We start from the raw sequence: 23026 nt of genomic DNA, 5'->3' as shown, positions 1-23026 counted from the left end.
TCTGTACAGTTGTGTTTCACAAATGTTTCTCCAGAATTCACTGCAAAGTTTTCTGGACAGGTAGTACAGGTCACCATAACAAAACCAGAGATAGGCTTCAACCTAGATCCAATCCTATCACACTAGGTCTTTTTTCCAATTGCCGTGCTCATTTTTTTAATTCTAAATTCAGTAGATGGGGAGAAAGCTCTCAACTTTGAGACTAAGGTTGTTCTCTAAGAATGAAGTTGTGTAATTACTTAAGTTTAATTTTTTTTTTGTATACTGAATGCTAAACAATTCTCTCTAGCTTACAAGGTGCAACAGACAAGAATTAATCCCTTTTCATTATTTCCTAATGCATCCGATAGTTGTTTTTTATTATTATTACTGCCAACAGCAAATAGCCAAACCATCTCTGAAGCTAGAACTCAGCAAAACAAGTTTAAAATTGTCTGAAGGTGCCTTTCACATTCCAAGCAATTAAAGTAATCACACTTAAATTAAATGGAACAGATTACCAAAAGCCAGGAAGAATCATATGAGATGTTATCAAATAGAAGTTCTTAACTATCACAGGACTACTTAGATCAAACTCTCAACCTTGTAGAGACTTTATGACTACTGAAATGCATATACATTCCAAGTGATTGAAAATTGAGACTACACGTGTTTACTTATGGATAACTATAACTTTATGAAATCAAGTCTTTGGAACAATTGCTGCCTGATCTGACAACCATTTGATTCAGGACAGTCTACTTTTGCTTCTATTATGAGATATAGAAGCTCTGTCAGCCAATAAGGAACAAACCATTAGGATATTAAGCATCAGAATTTATCTGAAGTATTTTAGTGAAACAAAGCTGAATATCTGCCAATGACACTGAGATGACTCCGGTAAATGTTACAACGGGTTTTTGCCTCTCCCATCTATTTTGTATCCAACTCAGAACAGATCACTAACCTACTGGACTGAGGCTGAAGACCACTCAGTTGAGTAAGGCACTGTACACAAGCTCTTTCTGGTCCTTCCTATCTCTATGGTCTAGTTCTTTCCAATAGACAATGTTCCCTGCAAAGCCACTGAAGAAAATGCCAATGACTAAAATAAATAAAAAACAACACTATAACACATTGCTTAATCATTCCCTACTTTAGTGTCTCCTAGCTCAGTGACAGGATAGTAATACACTGAGCCACATACAGTACCTTTTGCTGACAATGCTAAACAGAATACACATTACAAGATCGTAAATACAGTTTCCCCTAGAAAGAATCATGGCAGTATACTGTACATTTATACTAACTTCTAAAATAAGCTTGATGACAGTGCTATGGTGACCTTAATTACATAGGGACAGTTAGTTGTAGGCTTGCTTGTCCTATACTTGTTGGCACACTTTATTTTCAGTGAGCTTATACGGCAGCATGAGTTCTATCAGTATAATTATCTAAGCTTGTATTGAAAACAAACAAGAAGAATCTATGAGAGCACAGAGGTTAATTTAGCCGATAATGCACTCCCTAAATAGAAGCACATGCTTTAATCCTCTTTTTCACTATTTAATTGATAATTTCATATATCTTTGTTACTAACTGCTTAAGATAATTCAGGTCCTCAGTCTATTACCCTAGCGCTGTCTGAAGCCAACTAAGAGAAACTGAGAAATTTCTTCCTCCACAGCAACACTGCATTGCAAATCCCCAGGCTAGGTATAAAGGTACCTAACTCTTTAGATAACCAAAGATTTGCACACGATTGGGGCACAGCTAGAATACAGCTAGAATCCCCTAATACAGGCACTAAGGTTGAACATATCCATGGGAACAGAACACTGTATTTGCAATCAAACCTCATGAACTACCTTTAACCTTAGCCCCCACTAACATCAAGTTATTTTAAAGTTTCAGGTGCAAAATCTTGAACATCAACTACAATATTCAAAAAAGGTTTATAATATTATGGATGATAAAAGGGACAGAACATCAGTCTTAATTTACTTATCCTGGGTAAAGATGAGTATCCCAAGAACTCCCCATATCTGTGTGTAGCTGACCACACCACCCAATTCAGAGTTTGGTGCACTCCTTCCATCTGCCAGCAGCATTTGAAAGGGAACTGCACAGAGAAAGGACATTGTCTTTACCACTTATCCCTTTTTCCAGGACAGCATTGTGCTAGAATAGGCATATCTAGGCAGCTACACCTAGTCTCTGGGGGTAGTAAACGAAGACACTTTTACTTAGTCATCTTAATTTATCCAAGAAACACAGAACTGACAGATAAGATAGCTACCACAACAGAGGTCTTAGTCTATTGGTACAGAGTTTATATACTTCTTAAAAAAATATTTTGACATGCTGAAAGTTGCAGGGAATATAGAATTCAGAAAAATCTTTAAGTTTTGAAAGATAAACCAGCAATGTCAGAATTTATTCTCTGCACTTGTGACAGATGTTGCAGCAAAACCTTTTACTTGTTCCTACTTAAATTTCAACAGACGAAATGCATTCACAAGCACGTCAGAGTTCTGAAGCAGAGATCCAGAGACTGGCTTTGATTTGGGTTCTGATGTCTCATTCTGAAACTGCCAGGTACTGCTCCTGCATACCAATCAAAAAAACACTTTCACGCATTAACCCCTAGATCAGGTTATCCTAGTGTATGATGCAAACAGGCATTGCTCCTATATTTACTGAAAATTTATGTATACTTTAAGTTATGTTCAAGAACTGAGATGAATAAGATCTTCGTAAGCCTGTCCTCAGAATCATGTTCTACATGACTTCACAGCTTTTGTTGACTCTTTCAAGTGTTTTTTGATCTTTTTACCCCATGAACAGACCAAAGAATCACAGAACCATACAACCTGGCCTTGAACACTTCCAGGGACAGGGCATAAAATACCCACTATTAGTCTACCTTTTCTCCTAAAACAGTTATCTGAAGTTTCATTAGACTGAATATTTTCTTTTTAACTGTGTATCTAATTAGAACATAAATAAACCAACAATTTATGTGACAAAGTATTATGCAAATTGTGAAAGCCACATAACACCTAATCACAATGTATTGCTACTTTTATGCCATTTTAAAGCTCATCTCTCTCAAAATATATTAAATAGCCAGGGTTTCTAAAAGTCGGTGTTATTTCCAGAGCAATCATGAAAACGGAGAATAATTCAGTTGGCCCTGACTGATATTTCTTACACATTCCAACAATATGTTGCTTAATAAAACCAGTGAATCTCTTATTTTCTCAAGTCCAAAAGGCTTACAACAGAATAAAATATTGGAATGACCCTACAAAAATATTACCAAAGACATTCTAATTTATTGCCTCTGTAGATACCCGAGACGTTCTTGGTGTAGAAGTACTTGTACATTCCAGAGATCAAAGACTACTATGCTATGCCTTTTTCAGCCTCCAGAAAGGAGGTTTTGGAAAGCGTTTAGGAGAGGATAAAGAACATCAACATCATGGCATTTTTGTTCCTTTGGGCAGGATGCATTTGCAGCTTTATCTATACAAATACAGTTGTGAAAATAGCACTGTGCACATTAACAGCAGTGAAGGTAGTGAAAATCCATTGAGTCTTCATCATATATAGCCTGTAAATGGTCGGTATTGAGCTTTTCTTTCTGATAAGATTATATTTTCCAAGATGAAAAACTGACATATTTGCTCTTTATTCACTTAATTGCAGAATGTAGTGTTTTAGTGAAAGGGAATTGGAAATAAAAGTGTGGCTTCCCAGTTCCCAATAGAATGAGTTATCTAGTGCAGCCTTCATTAAAATTGTGTTAACTAAGCAATTTTGGTTTGGCTTTAATTCTCATAGGTTATGAAATTTTACACCATCAAGATTTAAAGTTTACATCAAATGGAAAGAAGGTCTACTTTGATTTGTTCTCATGTCAAGGAGCAGATCAGAAGAACTGATCAGGATTAACCTAACAGAATTTGGCCAGATGGTATAATACCTTCTGCCTCCTAAAAGTTTTATTTGCTGTTAAGGACAGATACTCTGGAGACAGAATGATTTCAACACAAGAGAAACATGATTTACAGGTAATATGCCTAGACAACGATTCCTTACTAGTCACCTTTCCTTTCTCTTCACCTTCAAGAACACAGCCACATGATTAGCAGACAAAACCACTTATGCAAAGTTGAAACACCCCTGCCTCAAAAAAGCCACATGATCAAGGCAAATAAAAACTGTTCAGCAAATTAAGGTAAAGTTAATATTTGAGACCCATCTCATTTTTCTCAAGAGATGATATATTACTGTTGTAGTAGAAAACTCTAAAGAACAGGAAGATGTGTCTCCCAAAAGCACTAGGAGTTGTTTAATTGTTCTTGAGTTGTGTAGCACTTGAAAGTACTTCCCATAACTATCAGTCTGGAAAGCATGTGATTCTGTTGGCATCATCTATTAAGCCTGTCCAGCACATCCAAAATTCAGACTTTTTTCCATGTGTACTCCACAGAAATAAATGTATTCCAATGAACATACAATTGTTAACACCATTCCACATCTGGATTTCTTTAGCACCCAACATCTGCATCAGGTACCAATCATAATGTTCTCTGAACTGAGTATTACATGCATTTTTACAGTAATTAGTGAGTGAACATATGGATAAACCCACCTGGATCATGATCTTTTTCATAAGATGCCATACAGGCACAGTGACAATTTATCTTCCTTTGAAGATAACAACCTAAGATAAAGGATAAAAGGGTGGGGGAATGAGTCTCTTTTTTGATGAGAAAATAATGCTTCTTCTCCATTAGAAAAAGACGCTCCAAATGATACGCAAATAGACCATCAGTAATTGGAACAATCTGTGCAGACATGCATTCAGTGGAGTAAAATAATGACCAAGATGGAGTAAAGAGGATTTTACAGTTCAGGTGTGGGAGGCAGCTTCATACCATCAAAATGGTAAGGCAGAGTGACAGAAAAGCAGGTGAGACTTGTGAGAAGGATAACAGAGTTGTGTATCTACCAGGAAGAAGAGTGAGAAAGTAGTGAGTTCTCCGCAGAGGAAAAAAATCCAGAAGTCCATACCCTCTGTTTCATTACTTTCTTAGATGTGTTATGAAGAAGGAAACACTGAACCTTAACTGTATTGGACTGGAGAAACACTGCAATGAACTACAAAAAACTCATGGCTCCTGTAAGAAGGTAAGTCTGCTATTAAAAAGCAGTAGATAAGAGGATTTTTTGGATGCACTATTTTATAATTGAAAACGCCAGGAAAAACCTGTTTCATATAACATTGCAAGCAACTCTGATTTACGTAAACTAAGGAGTTACCACTTTGCGTTTTTTAACCAGTTTACAGCAGCTCCTATCAGGAAGGTTAATAGCAATTTTCTGAAGGACAACACAGAATAGATGATTCAGTAATAATTTATATCTCCTGGTGCCAGCTGTGGTGAATCTGGTCCACCAGAACACTGACACTCACCAGGGTGCTGAAAGTTGTATCCTTTCCTGTATTAAATATGTTGGCACAGCACTCTTTCAAAATCTGCAGGTTACAACATCCGCTTATAACAAATATTTATGATAAGATGACCACGAACAGTTTGAGTTAAAAGAAAGCCATAGAAAATACTTTGTGTGAATAGGCACCAAACTAACTGTTCACATTTACGTAAGTGATTCACTTCAGAATTAGCACATCATTTAGTAAGACTCTTCTGAATAGCATGCCCATGCAAGATACCAATCTTGTTCTGTCAGTTTCAAGTACTATAATAATGTAGCATTGGTATAGCTACCTAGGATGGAAACAAGATATTTAGGGATATGAAGCTACTACTACTTTTAACAGTTTTCTTCAGCAGCTACATAATTAATTTATTGGTTTGATGGAGCCCTAAAACTTAAAAACATAAATAATTAAAATAATGTTATGTTTAAACATATACTAAAAGTAGGAAGAATTACAGTTTATTTTAATGATATCCCTGGTCTTCAGTACAGTTATACCAAATTACGAAATCTTGAACTGCTTTAGAGCCTTGCATAACAAACGTGTGCTAAAGGACTAATATTAGAGATACCAGAGGCCTTACTGGCGGCAGATGGCATTAACCAGGAATGGAAGTATATAGTATAAATCAGTGTGTCCTAAGGCTGCTGATTTCTCAGTGAATTAGAAGGACATTTTTTTATCATTCCTCCATGTTTTACTTTGGGTAGTTTGCCATTAAAAATAGAGCCAGTGAAGCAGTAAAATTTGTGTCCCACAATCTGCATATTAATGATAAATCTGTCCTCTCTCATCATGCCAGCTCCTTTAACACTGTTGCAGGTGTCAACTTTGTAAATGACTGGCAGAGCCAAAGATGAATTAGAATTTTTTCTGTGCTGTACGTAGGATCCACTGAACAAATGCATTTCCTCTTGTCTAACAGTAATTAGGTTCCAATTGCTTGACTTGTACCAAAACTATGAGAAAACGTAGAAACTTAACTTAAAAAAATCTCATATTCCTTTTCTAACTAAAACTTTCCGAGTGCCCTCATTATCCCGACCTATTTTCAGAACAAACTACCCACAAGGGAGGAATTCACTTTTGGTCAAAGCCCTCCAAACTGAAACTGGGTCTTGTTCCTGTTTCCACTTTCTCCACAATTTATTCTAGTTATGAAGGATCATCAACAAGTCATTTAATCACTCTGCACTTCACTTCTCAGGTTTGTTTGGTTGGGGTTGTTCTGTTGTTTTTGTTTGTTTGGTTTGGTTTGTTTGTTTGTTCCCATGTCACGTGGAAAGAAATATTTCAAAGATGTCTTATCCATAAGAAAATATACCGAATTTCCTTTAACACATGGGGATTTCATCATACATATATAATTAATTATGCATTACTACAATCACCTCTCCATAGAAAAGAATGTGTCAGTTTCAACTCTTAAGATTTTGGCAAGGTCTCTGGGAGGTGGAATCCATTTATTTCCACATTTCTCTATTTCTTCTGTGATTCAATTTAAGGGGACAGCACAGAAAGAGAGTCAAGTTCTACTATAACATTACTATTCATCTCTTCTAGCTGTAACTTTGTCCACCAACCAACATGTTGACATGTTCTCCATCATTGCACAGTCATAATGTTAGTTTAGATTAGTAGAACACCAGGCACCAGACCCTATTTATTTATACAAAACTTGCCAGAGTAAGATGACATCTCTTGTTTGGGAAATCTACAGGTTGCTATAAGAAAAACTGCATTTTTTATTCAATCTACAAAGCATTTTTTATTCTTTCCTAAACAACACATTGTAGAATCAAAATATTAAAAATTATTTCTTTCTTTGAAGTTCATATGTAGTAATGAACAAAAGACAAAATTGTAGCAAGGAAGCAAGCAGGAAGAGTGAAAGAGCAGAGCCCTATGCCAAGAATGTCAGCATGAAATGTCTTCAAGCATCAAATTCTCCTTCCAAGATTTATTTCCAAGTATAGTAAGTGGTAAGTAATGAAAATACTCAAAAATGCCAAAGCTGAATAATCTCTTTTTGTCTCTCTGTGGGTTTGTTTTGGTTTTTTGATTGTTTTAATTTAATTGTTTAGGTTTTTTATTTGAAATCCATTATCAAACTAAATCCCTAGAAGTAAGATCAAAAGCAAAAGAACTGTTCCCTTAACCTGCTACATTTGTTTTTAAATCTGCTTTAGGCCCGATAAAGCTCAGCAAAATAGGGCAAAAAAGTTAAAAAGTTGTGGGTCTTTTTGTTAGAGATTTCTGCATCTGCCTTCTTCAGATGCAATGATCACAGACAATTTAACCAGGGACTCTTATTTCACCTGGTTCTCAACTCTGTACTAGCTTTAGATTATACTTAATGTAACAACATAAATTGCAAGCATCCTCCCACAGTCAGCATTGGAAAAGGGAAAACACAGATCTTCAGCAATATTTGTAATATACCGAACTAGATGAAGAGGGAGTTTTTGAATAATTGCCATTTGAGATATGCAAAAAAATAAATATTGCAGAAAATGTTGAATAAAAAATTAAAATTAAACTGGAATTAAATGCTTCAATTAAAAATAATTTTGCAAATACGCACAGGAAAGTGACTTGTATGATAATGATCCAGATGGAAATCAGCTGAAATAGACTATATAAATTTCATGTAAATTTTATCCTGAAGAACAATTTTGCAAATATTATGTTTAATGTTAGACCTTTATAAATAGCTGCAAGACGAAAGAACAGAACTACCATTTGAAGGATAACTAGCATGTATCAAGTGATTAAGTATACTAACAAACAGGTTAAATGAGCTCCTTTATTAAGCTTTATGCTTCAAAAGAAATTGGCTAACGAAAAACTACCCAAAAAATCTAATCACTTTGTTAAGTTAGTGGGATCATTTAAGAGATCATTCAAGAGGTAGTGCAATAAATCAGTAATTCATATTCATTACTCCACTGAACTCACAAAATATTTCAGATCTAGGAATTAAAGCCTAACAAATCTACCATTAAAACAATGAATCACCATTAATGATGAAATAGAGATACCCTGAAACATGGGACAGTATTTTACGATCCTTTTCTGCAGCAGAAGATAGCACACATAATCAGCTCTTCTAAGATTGCTACTTAATTGTAGCCTTTTAGTTTCAGATTCCTGTACAAAGGCAAAGTGGAAATAAACAGTTAATCACTTCCTTTTCATTATTCTGACAACTATCAGAATTACAGGGTGGCTCTGGATATGAATAACAAAGCTTAATGAACCAATCCACAAAATCCTTCACCTTGTGAGGTTTTGATGCTATTATTTTCACCAAAAAAACATATCTATGCATTTAACAAATTGTCTCCAGTAGCTCTCGAGTAAGTAGGTACACAACCTAGGTATGATACTCAGACACTGTATTTACTGGCTATCATAATTTCTTAACTGCTGCATTACTGAAGCTGTAGAAGCTGTTAATTAATGGTCGCAGATGAAATTGCACTGTTGTGCACTACTACATAATCTTCCATGCTACAGCAGATAATTTTTACTATGCAATTTTAAGACAGCGAGTGCACAGAACTCTCTAGACTTATATAAATTTAGTTTTACAGTATCCACTTTCATAAGTCACAGCCCCAGCTTGGATACTAAACTCTTAGTATTTGATCAGCAGTCAGGGCTTTTCCTACCCTAACACGATGACCTGTTCACATTCATACACACAGTTGCCAAGATATTTCTTTTTAAGAAATGTCCTCAGTTTAATACATATGTTAAATATTTTGTGATAAAAATGCTACACAACTCAGCAACATTTACCTCTGTGGTCACAAAAGACAGCTCAAGACGCTGCCTGAGATCGCCGATCACCTGTCCAGAGGTATGCAAGACCCTTACTTCATTTGTTTATGTAAAACTCTGCCTGTCTGGCAGTAGTTACAGATACAACTCCTTTAACCGAGTAAACGCTTACATGTACTCATGTTACCATTAGGTTATAGTGATGAAAGGGTTTCCATAAAAGTAGCAGCTATTCCCAGAGCTGCTTCTTCACCACATTATGGCAGGTCTATGACTGTGTAGCATTCTTGACATCAAAATGGAGTATCAGACACCACCTTCATCTCCCAATAGTTGCTTTAGGTAGAACTCAGTATATTAATACTAATTACTTGGTAATAATGTTTATCATGTGTAGGAAAGAATTTTCAAAGCAGTGCACACATACCACATTAATAAATTAATTCTCAGAACAACTTTATGTGACAAACAGATTTTATATCTATTTAAGGACAGGAGCTATGAAGCTAAATTACAGTCCCATGAAACATCATTTACAAGATTAGACCTCAACAAGTCACAAATATGACAGTATAGTCATGCTTTCATCTTCTGCCCATACAACACAAAGCTTTCATCAAGGTAAGGTTGTAATGCAACTATGCTGAGAGGTATAATTTTAAGAAAAATAAAACAGAAAATAAAAATATTTATTAGCTCAGCATTCTATACTTTCCCATAATGATGGAAATCTTGGGTTATGTTTCAGCCTTTTACACAGCAGAAATAAACCACCACCAAGGAGATTTCCCAAGTAATAATTACAATCCTCACTCCAAAAGTTACAAATTCCATGAAAACCACCACACTGCATTTAGTTTTCAGCCTCACTCCTTAGCCATTCTACTATTAGAGACCTATTTTCTAAGAATATAAGGATTTGTAAGTTATATGAAAAAATACCAAAATATCTTCACTACTATGAATACTTAAGTTGGTCGGAGACTTATTACCTAAGACATTTTGGTGCTTTTTTGACCAGTCTAATGGAAGGGGATCATCGATCTGAGTGAGGCTAATATAATTTAGTTACTATAGCAATACCCTTCCAGGAGTAAGACTTGCTTTGAAATTGTTCGAGGTTCTGCACTTTTTTACCAGATGCTCTTCCAGCAGCTCCAGAGTGAACAAAGTTTGGTTTTGTAAGTGTCAAATATTTGACAGATGCTTCAGTATTTCTATGCTAGAATTGATGTCCAGTTTTAATCTCACTCTTTGCCTCTCTTTATGAGAGGCAAACAGCTGATGTTAGCTGTATTTTTCTGTGTGTACCATGCTGCAGTTCCTTGGTTCAGGGTTGCCAGTTTCCCACCTACTTCATTTGCACTTGGAAATCCACAGTCAGACCAACTGAGACAAGGGTTTACAGTCTGGTATGTTTTGGTTTGGTTTTTTCTTTGATCCCCGTGCTTTGAAGTTGAGCTCTACTCTTTGCATCTCAGGTCACCAAAAAGGAGTCCAGTGATTTGAGCTTGATACTTGGGTCACATAGTCAGGCTTCCATAACCACTAACTCCAGCATTACTGACTGTGACCATGACTACCTTGTTTTTCTCTTTGGTAGTACTCCTCTAACAGACTATTAGAACTTCAGCCTTCAGTTCTCACAGGAATGGAAAAAAGCTGAGGACAAATTCAAATAAATGTGAAGGGACAACGGAAAAACTGAAATTGACAAGTTTGGCTTATCATTGGTATAGAGTATCTAACATATATAAATCTTACGGTCTTTGAAAAGTAACTATCAACTAAGAAATGCTGTGTTCCTAAGATGCATCTTTAGGCAGATCTCAAAGTCATCTTGCAAGTATAGATAATTGTAATTGAAAAAAAGACAGAGAATTTATGCCATATATCAAAGAGACTGATATTGATACGTAAAAGATGGCTGCAAGATTGTTTTAGCAAGATCTGTTCAGTATACCATAGTAAATAAAGGAGGCTGACTAGAGATCTCAGAGATTATTCTTGATGCACCATGAATGCAGGGGACTAAACAAAGATAATGATCATTCTTGCTGAACTGTGCTGCCATTAAGCTGCTGAACAAAAGGAGACAAGTTGAAAGGACAGTTCAGAGACAAGAATGAGCATGCACAGAATAACCCCAGGCATGAGGTAACAGACTGGATAGAAGCCAAATACTGTCAGTTTCTCCACAATTTCCAGAGCACACATTTCAAACCTACTCAGCTTAATCTGTGAGCACACAAAAGCAAAATCGATCTAGAGCCTTTGGACACCAAGTCTCAGGAGACCACTGTGTGGGTGGTAAAATTATATTTTGTTTTAAATTAAAGGAATCCTTACCAACATTTGTCATTCCACTCCACACTCAAAATTCTGTTGTGTCCTTCAAAACAGCTAGACAAGCATCCCAGAGGTCAGCAGCACAACTTGTTTGCTTTCAGTAAGAGGACAACATCCCTGTTTTGATGCTGTCTGCCAATTCCAGGTTATTTAATTTGGTGTGTGATGGGAAAGCCTATTGTCCTCCAAAAAAAAGTTCAATTTATGGCCATGAATTACATAGAAGAATAGGAAGACTATTATCAGGAAAACAACTTCAAATTTCAGAATACACACCTGGCTGTGAATTACACTCTCACTCTGAATTTCTACAACCAGAGAAGAGGTTATTAGTATTTTCAAAGATATCTGAAGTACTGTGCTCTCATCCAAACAGTTAAACCTGCCTTTCTCTGATACAGCTATGGTCCATGAACTATTAATGATGGTGTTTGGTTTGTTCATTAGAGAACAAAGTAACCACAGATTCTGTATGGTTTAGGTCAAGTTCACTCTTAACAATGTGCCAGGTAAAGTAGTAAAAGACAACAGTTCCAGCTAAATTAGCTAAGCATGATGCAAGCCCTGTTCTTCACGCAGTTATTCCTTGCTATAAGTTTCTGGTAGAAATAGCTATACCTCTTGCAGCAGAGGCCAAGAACAATTCTCAAGCCTTTGGGATGCCTTTTGCATAATGACACCAGTTGTGGCCCCTCTACAGTGAGGTCAACTATCCTCTTAACAAGATCTCAGTGATATGATCTATCTGCAAATATTGTGGGACTGGGGCAATTACAGTTCTCAGTGTTCACGTAAATGAAATGAAATCAGAAATGCTACACAACAATCACAATTCATTTGAAAAAGAACTGTTTTAAAACAAATCTCAATTTATAAATATAAATGCAGCTGTAGAAATGTAAATATGTCCATCCTGTAAAACCTTACTTCCTTAGATAAATATGCTACTCAACAGAGGACACTCTGGAGTATTGAGGAGAAATTCCTAGTGTCTAGTTAACAAAGCATACAAGATATACTTCAAAATTAAAATGAATTTACAAGGCCAGTATCAGATAAGGTCAAGTGTAGGCATTAGACAGTGAAGTGGATTTAATTTTATTAATGACTATAAATATATTTTTCTCCCTCAGCTAAGTGACAGCTGCACTTAATCTGCCTAAAACATCTTCAGTGTACAGTAGTAGAATGGAACAGAAGTAGGTCAAAGGACAGAGCCAGCAACCAGCTGATAACAAGCTTCAAGAATAGCCAGAAGGTCAACTCAATTGTCATTCCAACATTTTTTATTTTTAACGAACCTGGGAAGCTCTTCCCAATTTAAACAGTTGGTTGTGGTCCAGTTCAGTGACCATATAACAAGAAGCTTCATATGTAGAGAGGAAACAGACAGAGAAATAAAATATTAGTCAATTTTTGTCAGCAGAGGAGAGCATAATATGGAAAAAGAAGGTTAGGGGCCTTCAGTGGAGCCACTTTTCCTAGGATCTTTTGGAGAATTATGCATTCAGTGAAGAAAAATGAGATAACACCAGGCAGGTGATCATCCAAAAGAAACAGTAAGTTGACGGAAGCATATTTATAACAGCACTCCTGAGCATTCCAACACTTACTGTCATCACATTTCCTTCTCTGAAGCTTGCTAAAACAATACTGCAATGCCACAACACACCAGAAAACCAATTGTTTAATCAGTCAGATTCATGGCAATTCCATTGCCCTCCTCACTTTTTTTTTTTTTTAACGTAATTCTCCAGAGGATTCAAAATGTAAATAATTTTGAAGAAGGAGTAGTAAATTACTGAAAAACTAAATCCTTTTTCCTTACAATGGACAAAAGAAATGTTTCACATATACATTACACGCATACACACATGAAAACTTTACAGTGAAGGCATGTTGTTTTCCTGTCAGATAATCATCATGATAAAGTCTTTCATTAAACAAAACAGTTATCCAATGTAGCAGCTTCAAGAAAAATCCTTAGAAATTGGAAGTTCTGAACAGCTCTAATTAACACTTTCAAACTGCAAACTTCCTCAACTTTTAAAGCAAAAAATCTCTTTAGGCCTGCTGTCACACATTATTCTGCTTTGCTTTTCAGTTTTCCCACTCAAAATCCAAATATTTTGTATTTTCCTCTTGTGTGTGAAACAGACCTTATTCTACCTGTCAAGGTATTTTTAAGATTTCTGTTCAAAACTCTAGAAAAAGCTGTGCATAAGGGAACACAGTAAGTAAATCTCTTCCATGAAGTTCTATATCTGCTTCAGAGAATTTCACCTCTGCCCACAAAACTAGTGTTCTAGGATTAATTTCTAGGTAGCGGCTCAGCAGCAGCTTCTAAGTCCCACTCATTGAGTTTGACAGAATAAACAAGCTTACTATAAGGGCAAGGAAGAAAGGAACACAACCCTATCAGTACCTTACCACTATTTGCTAAAGTTACAAGGAACATTAACAACAATAATTGTCCATAATGTGTTATTAATAATTTTCTTACTGACATTGAACCAAGTTTAAAACAGCAATGCAGAACAGCTGGAGAAAGACTTAATAATTTCTTTTCAGTCATCAAGTAAATGATACAATAAAGAGCAAAGACTTTAAAATTTCAAGCAAATCAACACCAAACCACAATGGGCATACAAATTAAATCTAAGTAGCAAAACAAACAAATGTTGCTACAATTATGTTATGTGTGTCTCAACCCTCTCCTGAGTCACATATACACCCCAACAAAATGCTAAAGATACCCCTAACATTTCTAGCTCAGCATTGTCTTTCCATACCACTTTTACTGGGAGTGGTCCTGTGTATGTGTGAAGAGCTGGGTGTCATCAATAATAGTTCATGCCCGATACAATCTGCACTGGAGACCTATAAAGAGATGTCCTGTGTTGCCCGGAGGCTTTAAAACACAAGTAGGAGAAACTGCAAGTTGCCAATTAGCTACTGCTATTAAAAAGGAAAGTCATCCTGAATGGTAAGTTTTGCACAGAAATGTTTAGCAAGTTTCTGTTTCTTTTTCAGCTGAAGCCATATCCAGCAAATCCCTGACATTAGGATAAATGGGTTGCAGGAAACTTACATGAGAACGACAACACAAGAGTGCTTTTTAAAAACACAAAACTGTATTTGCATTTGCTGCTCAAAACATTGGAAACATACCAGATGCTACTTTCATATTCAAAATTTGAAGGCTTCAAAGAAGTAGCCACACAATAGGATAAAAGCTTACAAAATAAACCAAGAAAAACAAAGTAAAAAACCCTTCCACCACCTGACAAAACAAAAAGGTTCCTACTTGGAGTTTATGGTAGGCAACACTTAGAATGAAATTATGTGGTATGGAAGACCATGAGTATCCAAATCTATTGTTGGTACTGCAGAGCAAACTGTTTACTGATTTACTGTTACTTCTGTTTACTGAGTAAACAGAAAATTAGAAGGGACCACCTGGGTACACTCAAGTCCTCTGCTCTTCCTTCACCCACCCTCTCACAGTTCCTGCTCAACAGGGCCAGCCAAAACGTTCTTCATGCACTTACTACACACAATGCCTACAAAATGCCCCCAACAGCCCAAAACAAAGAGAAGAGGCCAAAAGCCGTAGTTGCAATACACCTCTGGAGTAAAGCAGACAGGCTTGTGGGGGCTGCTGCTGCCCTGCCCTTTGCAGCTACATGTACACTGAAGAGAACTGTTGTACAGCTCTGACACAAAACAGCAAAAGCAACAACAAAAAACCTCCAAAGAGATTTTTTTTAAGAGCCCCGACCAAGACATAGCAGCACAAAAGGAAAAAAACAAACAACAAACCCAAAACAGCAAATCAAATTGGTTTGAATTCAACCGGTACGCAGAAGACAATTCCCAGGCAACACCTCCAACGTTACCAAGGCATTATAAACTTTCAGCCATCACGAAGCCACTCTTACACATTCGTCCTTATTTAAAAGTTTGCATTGCTACCGCTAATTAAACCCGTCGTTTGGCTTGATGAAGGCAGAGACGTGACAAGCCGTGTACCAGCCGAAGGGACAGCTCCCCCGCAGCCCCGCAGGACTCACCGGGCAGGACGCAGGGGCCGGTGCCGCCGCCGCCCTCCCGCACCGGCGCTGAGGAGGGGAGGAGCGGAGACCGTTGGGCTCGCGCCGTTTGAACAGCCCGCCGCTGTCACGCGACCCGCGCGGGCTTTAACCGCCGCTGGGCAGCGGCCGCGCGCACGGCGCGAGTCCTGGGCGCGCTCCCCGGCGGCTCCAGCTGCCCCCGGACAGCGCCCTGCCCGGCCCGGCCTGCCGGTCTCCCACGTTGTCTGCCACGGAGCGTCAGAGGGTGCAAGGTGAAAGCGGAATGTGCGCGTGTTTCTGGTGCCGTCAAATCCTCCGCTCGGTGGTCTTCATCAGCTTTGCCATGTCTGCTCTGGCTTCATCGCGTTACGTGGTGAAACAGAATTTCATGAGATCGTGGCGCGCTTCGGGGCCGTGTGAGCAAGACACTTGAATTCATTTACAAGCCAAGCCAGTCAAAAGATAAAGAGCATGCAAAAGGCTGACTGAAAGATAACCAGAATCGTACGTATAAAAGAGAGGAACCAGAGCCACACCAATAACACTTCCTGACGTCAGAGAGGGCCGCACTGCCAAGCCTAATGCAAGGATTAAGCAGAGCTTGGAACATGGCAGAAACTTTTATGGCTAAGCATCTGGCGATAGAATTCACTCGTGCAGCTTTATGCTTGCTCTGCTGCCCCGCGCCTCGCTGCTCACCTGGCACGGGGCTGGCACCAAGGTGATGATCTGTCCTTATCATTTCCCTTTTTATTCTTTCTTGCTTGGGTATTTCTCTTGAAGTAAAAGTCACTCACCAAGGAAGCATATGGCATTTTCTAGGCATTAAAAGGACAAGACCCTAGGATGTTCTCCTTTATGGCTTTTTTCCAGTATTTAGGCATGACTCTCAGACACAAAACGCCCTGTCTGACCTTGTTGATGCTTAATTTTTCATATGTAACATTGCACAGGCTCTTCAGTTGCGCTGGTCTACCCACACTCGGCCATCAGCAGTGCAATAGCACACATCTGCTTTAAAAACTATTCCAACACTCATAGAGGCTTTTGCACGCTTATTCCAGATTCAGCAGTACATGGACTGCACTGGGTCAGGAGAATGGAGTTAAAAGTGGCTTCCCAACCCACAAGATCCTGGCACCACAGCCATTCATTAAAGATGCCAGAGATGACTGTTGAAGACAGGTCCAAGTACCATCTCAACGTGAGGAGACACAACACTTCCTTGTGCTTGTTCACAAAGACTACTCAAATGTGCTGCAATTTCACACACATGGAGCAGTAATAACGGAGTTGTGGGGCTAATAACTTCCCTAGAAGAGCAGTGTCTTTCCTAATAAAGCTCCCAGGTGACCCTGGTGTAAGTAAGATCATGACTCACTCTGCAGAGAGGAGTAGAAAACAAACCTTAATATCTGCTCATGATGCACAGAAAATTCCCATCTGGCTTCATATCTGTACTCGGCTTTATGATAAGTGGATTAGCAAAACATCGACCAAACACATCTGAATTTCATGCTCCTTGCTCTTTCTGTCGGCTTACTAACACATGTTCTCCACAGAATTCAGATTTTCTCTTGTGTGAAAAACATAATCCATCAAGTGCAGATTACTGTGTGTATCTTGCCAAATTCCTACCTGTAGCTGGAGCCAAACTCCACTGCTGCAGAAGCTAGAAATAATATCCTGAAGTCAAAGAGTATATCAAAATAATAATAATAAAAAATATTCCTGATCTCCCGCAAGTACATCAGAAGAAACCTGGAAGCCTTAGATTAATACGGTATAAACACAGTGCAAATAAACTGTGTGACTGAGCCTTTTGCCCTAGGTCTACGGATATGCAAGTACAGCAGAAAACTAAAAATTATTAGGACAGACTAAGGAAACCATATTTTTCTTGATGAGGGCACTGTGTATGAGAAACAGCTAGTAGCCTCACTTCTACTGTCCTTTCCACAGCTTTATCTTTTAAATAACATTTCTTGTACGCATATGCTGGATTTGAATGCCATCAGTTAATTATCCAGAGGCCATCTCTGGGTCAGGCCCATCTCTGGGTCAGGCCCATCTCTGGGGCCATGTTATCTCAAAATGTGTTGGGGATGGTCCAATCTGCCCAGCAGCACAGACAGACAGACTTCCTCCCTTAGAGTAAAGGCAAAAGTCCCTCCAGCCTACCTGAACCCTGTTACAATGATAGGATGGATTAGAAGAGTAGCAACCTATGCTTGAATTTTGCACCCGTTCTTTACCCCTACAAACCACACATTCAGGGAACAGGTGACAGACCTGCCAAGCCAGTAGCAAGAGCCATGGAGGCAGCACTGTGCAGACCAGAAGATGTCACAGTCTCATGTACCAGCACTTGGGTACCTTACAGAAGCACCAATCTTACAAACTTCACTGAACACTAAGAGTCATCCTAGCCAAAGTGTTTGCTATTCTACTGGTTTGGTTGACCACAGCTTAGGAAAGCATCCAGGGAGTCAGAGTTGAATGCCTGGTATGACAGCTTTTTCCACAGCAGCATTATGATTTGACATACATTTCTCACAGCTAGAAGAAGGGCTGCTGTTTCAAGAGTTTTTAATATTCCTAAATATTTATATATGGAATTTATCAGTTCTTAAGTTCTTACATTTTAAATCTAGAAATAGTGTCTGCTTCCAGCAGCTTTGCATTCAAGCTACTGTGTACAGAGCTTGAGTTTGGCCAGTATATTCAGGACAAAGACATTCAGCTGCTACAGTTCTTACTAACAAGGAACGACCATCAGACTGACATCTGAATGAATCAGTGTAGTACATGAGATTGTTTATCAGATGTTTTACTGGCACAACCAGAGATTACTTCCTGGTAATTCTCTGGTGTTCCTAGAGGATGACTGATATCCAGAGTCATAACATATAAATTTCTGTTCCTTGCTCATCCATGCTTTAGATCGACCACAACAAAATCTCCTAATACCTGATTTTGGACCTAGAGACACCTTTTCATAGAATTACAAAAGCAAAACTAATTGACATAACTTGAAAGAAAACAAACTCTTTCCGGCAACATTGGAACATATTTGAAGTATGTTTCTGACATACATGCTATCTTTAGACAACCACATTTTTTAAGAGGAAGAAGAGAGAGAACAGCCATCAGACTTCAAAGCATTTCAAATATTTGGGATGAGGTATTGCATTAGGAAGCTTGTTGATCATTTTTATCATTGAATACTTCATGAATATTGCTTCCTTTTCTCTTGTAATCCATGCTTGTTTCTTTCAGAAAGTCTTCCCTTCTGCTGTTTACAATAGCACAGAGGCACTGGAAAAAAGCTCAATTAGAGTTTGTCTGGTCCCAAATAGTTGCTTTCATATATTTCTTTTCTTCCTGGGAGTCACTAAACACCTGCTCCTTTTTTTATCCCCAGCCTCATTATTGTTATTTCTTCATTCTTCTTTCTGGTTTGTGTTTTTCTTCTTAATTGAACACCTTTAACCTCTCAAGTTACAGAACTAAAGTGATGTTTAGCAGTCTCATAATTCACTCTGGATGTATTATAGCCATGGCCACCCCATGCACTTTCTGTAGTACTTGGGACAAGCTAAAGGGGCTCCCAGGCTCCAAAAGTGTATGTGAATCTTGGCAGATTCTTCTGTTGCTCAGAAGGCAAAAATCGAGGGGCCCAACATGGGCTGCATGCAAAGGAGCATGTGACGGAGACATGTGACTATTCTGTGTGCCAGAAAAAGGGATTAAAACTCTGAATTGTGCTATAACTCTAGTCTTCTCAGTATTCAAATTTAGATCCTGCCAACTACTTTGGGATAAGTGGGAGAGCTCAGTCGCAGTTGCTTCCTAAGCATTAGATAAATTAATACATTCTTTAATCTTTTAAAAAATCAAGCTCTGAGGTTTTACCCAGCATACATGCTAAGCACTGAATCTGGATCAGGACTCAAAAACGTTTTAGAACTGTACATTAATCTGCTATTCCTTATGGGCATCTTTTTAAATACTCAATGGGTTTTTGCTGCTCATTTAGAAAACAAACCAAACCAATCAACCAAACAACACCAAAACCAAAACACCACCTGCCTGTTAGCCATCACCTGCAGAGCTTTTTTAATATGTTCTTTCACATGGCTTTTCTAATGCTGTGTTGTACCTCAGCCTTTCAACCAGGTAGCCTGTAGGGCCGAGTTTTTGAATGGCAGCTGCACACTAGGTTTTCTTCACTTAGATTTTAGGGTAGCTTTGCAAGCCTTCATTGTGGCTGAAAGACAGACTTGGTTCCTGTGTGCTTATTTAAGATGTCACACAGATTAAAAGCAGTTCAGATTTTTCATTCACTTGCTTCGCATCAAGAGAATCTGCACAAATATTTTTTATTCCTTTACACTGAAATCAATTATATGGGGAAAATATGTGCTTCGTGCACAATGGTCAATTCATCCTAATTTCAACTGATATGTAGCACCCCCCCCCTTCACTAACTGCAGCCTCAGGCAGTTAGAAGACACTACCAGAGCAAGACAAGGATGAACACACAGGTATGAACACACAAATGTACATATGTAGAAACTTTAAAGGATTTTCTAGAACCTAATCAGAAAAAATAATTAAAAACCCCACAAAAACAAACAAACAAACAAAAAAACACACAAAAACCACCAACACCTAAACAACCAGAATTCTAGTTTCCTGACCCACTCCTTTACGGGGAGACCAAGAAATCCCAGATGTGTTAGATGTGTATGAATCATTGTATAGATACAAGCCTTTTGAATTAAGTCTTCCTTAATTTACATCAACAAGTTGAACTTTGAATTACTACCCTGGGGGATATAGATTTAGGTTTGGAAGTATCTCCTTGCATTAGTTCAAGTCAGTGCTCTCCGGGAAGCAAAATTAAAAACCCAGAGAAAAATCTAGTGATTAGTCCCAGCTGGAGTGTAGGTATGGGAACTCCTGTGGACTAGCAGGCTTCAAAGCCAGCATTTTCCTTCTGTTCAGATTCTTACCTGTTCACAGTCTCTCCGTCATCACTCTCTCAGAATGGACAAGAAGAACTAGGGTCAGATAGAGCCCAATTTCAAATCAAAACACAGAAAACTGTATCACACTAGAATTAGCCTATATAAAATGCCAGGAGCTTGCTTCTTTTCTCATAAAAATTAGATCTCTTTTCTTCACCCTGAATTCCTGTCTTGAATCACTGCCTTATAATGATTTTCATCATTTTCACAGTGCAATTCTTAATGGCACTAGCTTATTTTGCTGCCTGTCATACCCAGATGCAAGAGCCACTTCAGTGTGGTCATAAAATGTCTTTGGTGTTAGCCTGCCAGTGAAGCAGAATAGAGCAGGTCTTTAAAATAATTCCTGAGATGCTTCTAGATATGAAATGGTATTTCATAGCTCTTTTTCTGACATTACCTACAAGCCTATAGATTGTCACAATTTTTCAGTGAAACCATAGTCCACTGGAAAATAAACTGAGACCCCAATTGCTCATTCCCTTAGGAATATACTACTAACTGAGCTGTCTTTACTTGTTTGAGTTCAGACAAGTCACAGAGAGATAAAAGGCTCTCTGCTAATAATTCTGTCTACCTCAGTCATCAATCCATTAATACTTCCTAAAGAAGCAGAAAACTGCCTCTCACAACAGTAAATTGGAGCTAATGGAAAGCTTACTTGTCTCGGGGAAAAAAAAAAAAGATGAATTAAGAAACAACTGAAAACATATTTATGATGAAAATAATTATATTGGGTACTGTACTTTAGTCTGCTTTTTAACATTTAACATTTTTAACATTTAACTTCTGCCTTCAGTTTAATCCGATTAGTGATATAATCTACATATTTTAAATGCAAAAAAGACTTGAATAAAATGGCCCCAGAGGAACTAACTGGAAAAAAAAACAAATAAAAAAAACCAACCAACCAAAACCAAACAAAAACCCCACCACAAAACAAAACACACACTTCATAGAACTACCAGAATACACTAAGGCACAAATGGAAACGCACTCAAGAGGGAAGCAAAGCAAATGAGTTGAGAAAACCCATTCTTTTACAGGGGGAAATACATTTTTTAATGAACTGCAAAGCTAAGCATTTCTAATTTTCTGCAGCCTTTGACGTTAAAGAGATCAGGTTGTAAACTCCTGTCTGCTTTCTTTTACAACTACAAATGCTACTTTCCAATGGAGATAGTGCCAGACAGCACAACTTCTGCCCTCGTCCTTGACTAATGTCAGTGGAGAGAGAGCAGTGACCGACAAGCAGAGCTGAAGTTGCATTTCAGCTGCATGGCCTGAGGCGGTGCTGCGGGATGCTGCTTCACTGCCTCACAGGGCAAGCTGGGTACTTCTCCCGCAGTTACAGCAGGACTAATCTGATTAATTGAAGAGGTGTTTTCTTGAAGGTGAAAACAACTCCGAGTGAATTACACAAACAGAATGCGGAAGCACTAATACAGGAAACAGCAGAATGAGAGAGTAGTCCTAAGTGTACAGGGCATGTGGTAAGAGAGGAGATCTTTCATGCATAGCAAATAGCAGATTTATTGAAACGAATCCCAATCACTTGAAGGTTACAGGGAGTTTTAAATTATGTTCCTGTATCTGTCTCCCAAAGACTTCAAAGGCCTTTTCAAAGGAAGTTGGTTGACTTCTGAATTTTCTTCCTAGAATCACGTGGTGTCAGGTTTAACGACTTACTACATATGAGGTTCAAGATAAGGTCAGCTTCTAGAAGATTTCTCTCTGTACCAGCAAGTCAAATTCCTGGAAAGAAGTAGTGTTTTATTAGAATGATAGTACTAGGAAGTTTACTTTTTTTGCTGATAGAAGCAGAAAAATGTTTGCTGTCTTTAAAGCAAATAAATTCTAAAGCTCCTTCTGCCCTTGTTTTTAAAAACATGTCAGATTCATGATAATCCATTTTAGCTTATGCTTCTTGTATCACTAAAATGAAATAGTACTTCTGAGCTTTATCACATGGGAACTTGCATGAAAGAGAAATTTGAATTTGCCAGAATAGCATCTTCTGTCTTCTCTGCATAATGCATTCAGTTCAGATGCATGTTGCTCTTTCTCCTGGCAGATAACACGTACAATAGTACATTTATGCAAGTTTGACCTTCCACTTCTTCCCTGCTTCATTTCTGTTTGCGTGAGCATTGTGAGCTGATAAAGTGAAGTATGTTTTTAAGGCCTCTCTACTTGGAAAAGCCTTGAAAAGAAGACACCTCTTTCTCTGACACAAAGCTGTTGAAAATAGACCAGACATATTCCTTTCCAGCACAATCACGAAAAAACAG

General features: G+C 38.0%; 1 long non-coding RNA gene across 1 annotated transcript in view; it reads right to left on the bottom strand.

The window, feature by feature from the left end:
- The window catches only part of LOC127384279 (uncharacterized), a 276503-nt gene extending 254037 nt beyond the window's left edge, over nt 1-22466 (bottom strand). Inside the window, exon 1 of the long non-coding RNA XR_007889401.1 lies at nt 22425-22466. This is a non-coding gene — a long non-coding RNA (uncharacterized LOC127384279). The remainder of the gene's footprint in view (nt 1-22424) is intronic.
- Between the last annotated feature and the right edge of the window lie 560 nt (nt 22467-23026).

Source organism: Apus apus, chromosome 4, assembly GCF_020740795.1.
Source record: "Apus apus isolate bApuApu2 chromosome 4, bApuApu2.pri.cur, whole genome shotgun sequence".
Taxonomy (NCBI): Eukaryota; Metazoa; Chordata; class Aves; order Apodiformes; family Apodidae; genus Apus; species Apus apus.
This window is presented reverse-complemented; position numbering and strand designations above follow the sequence as displayed.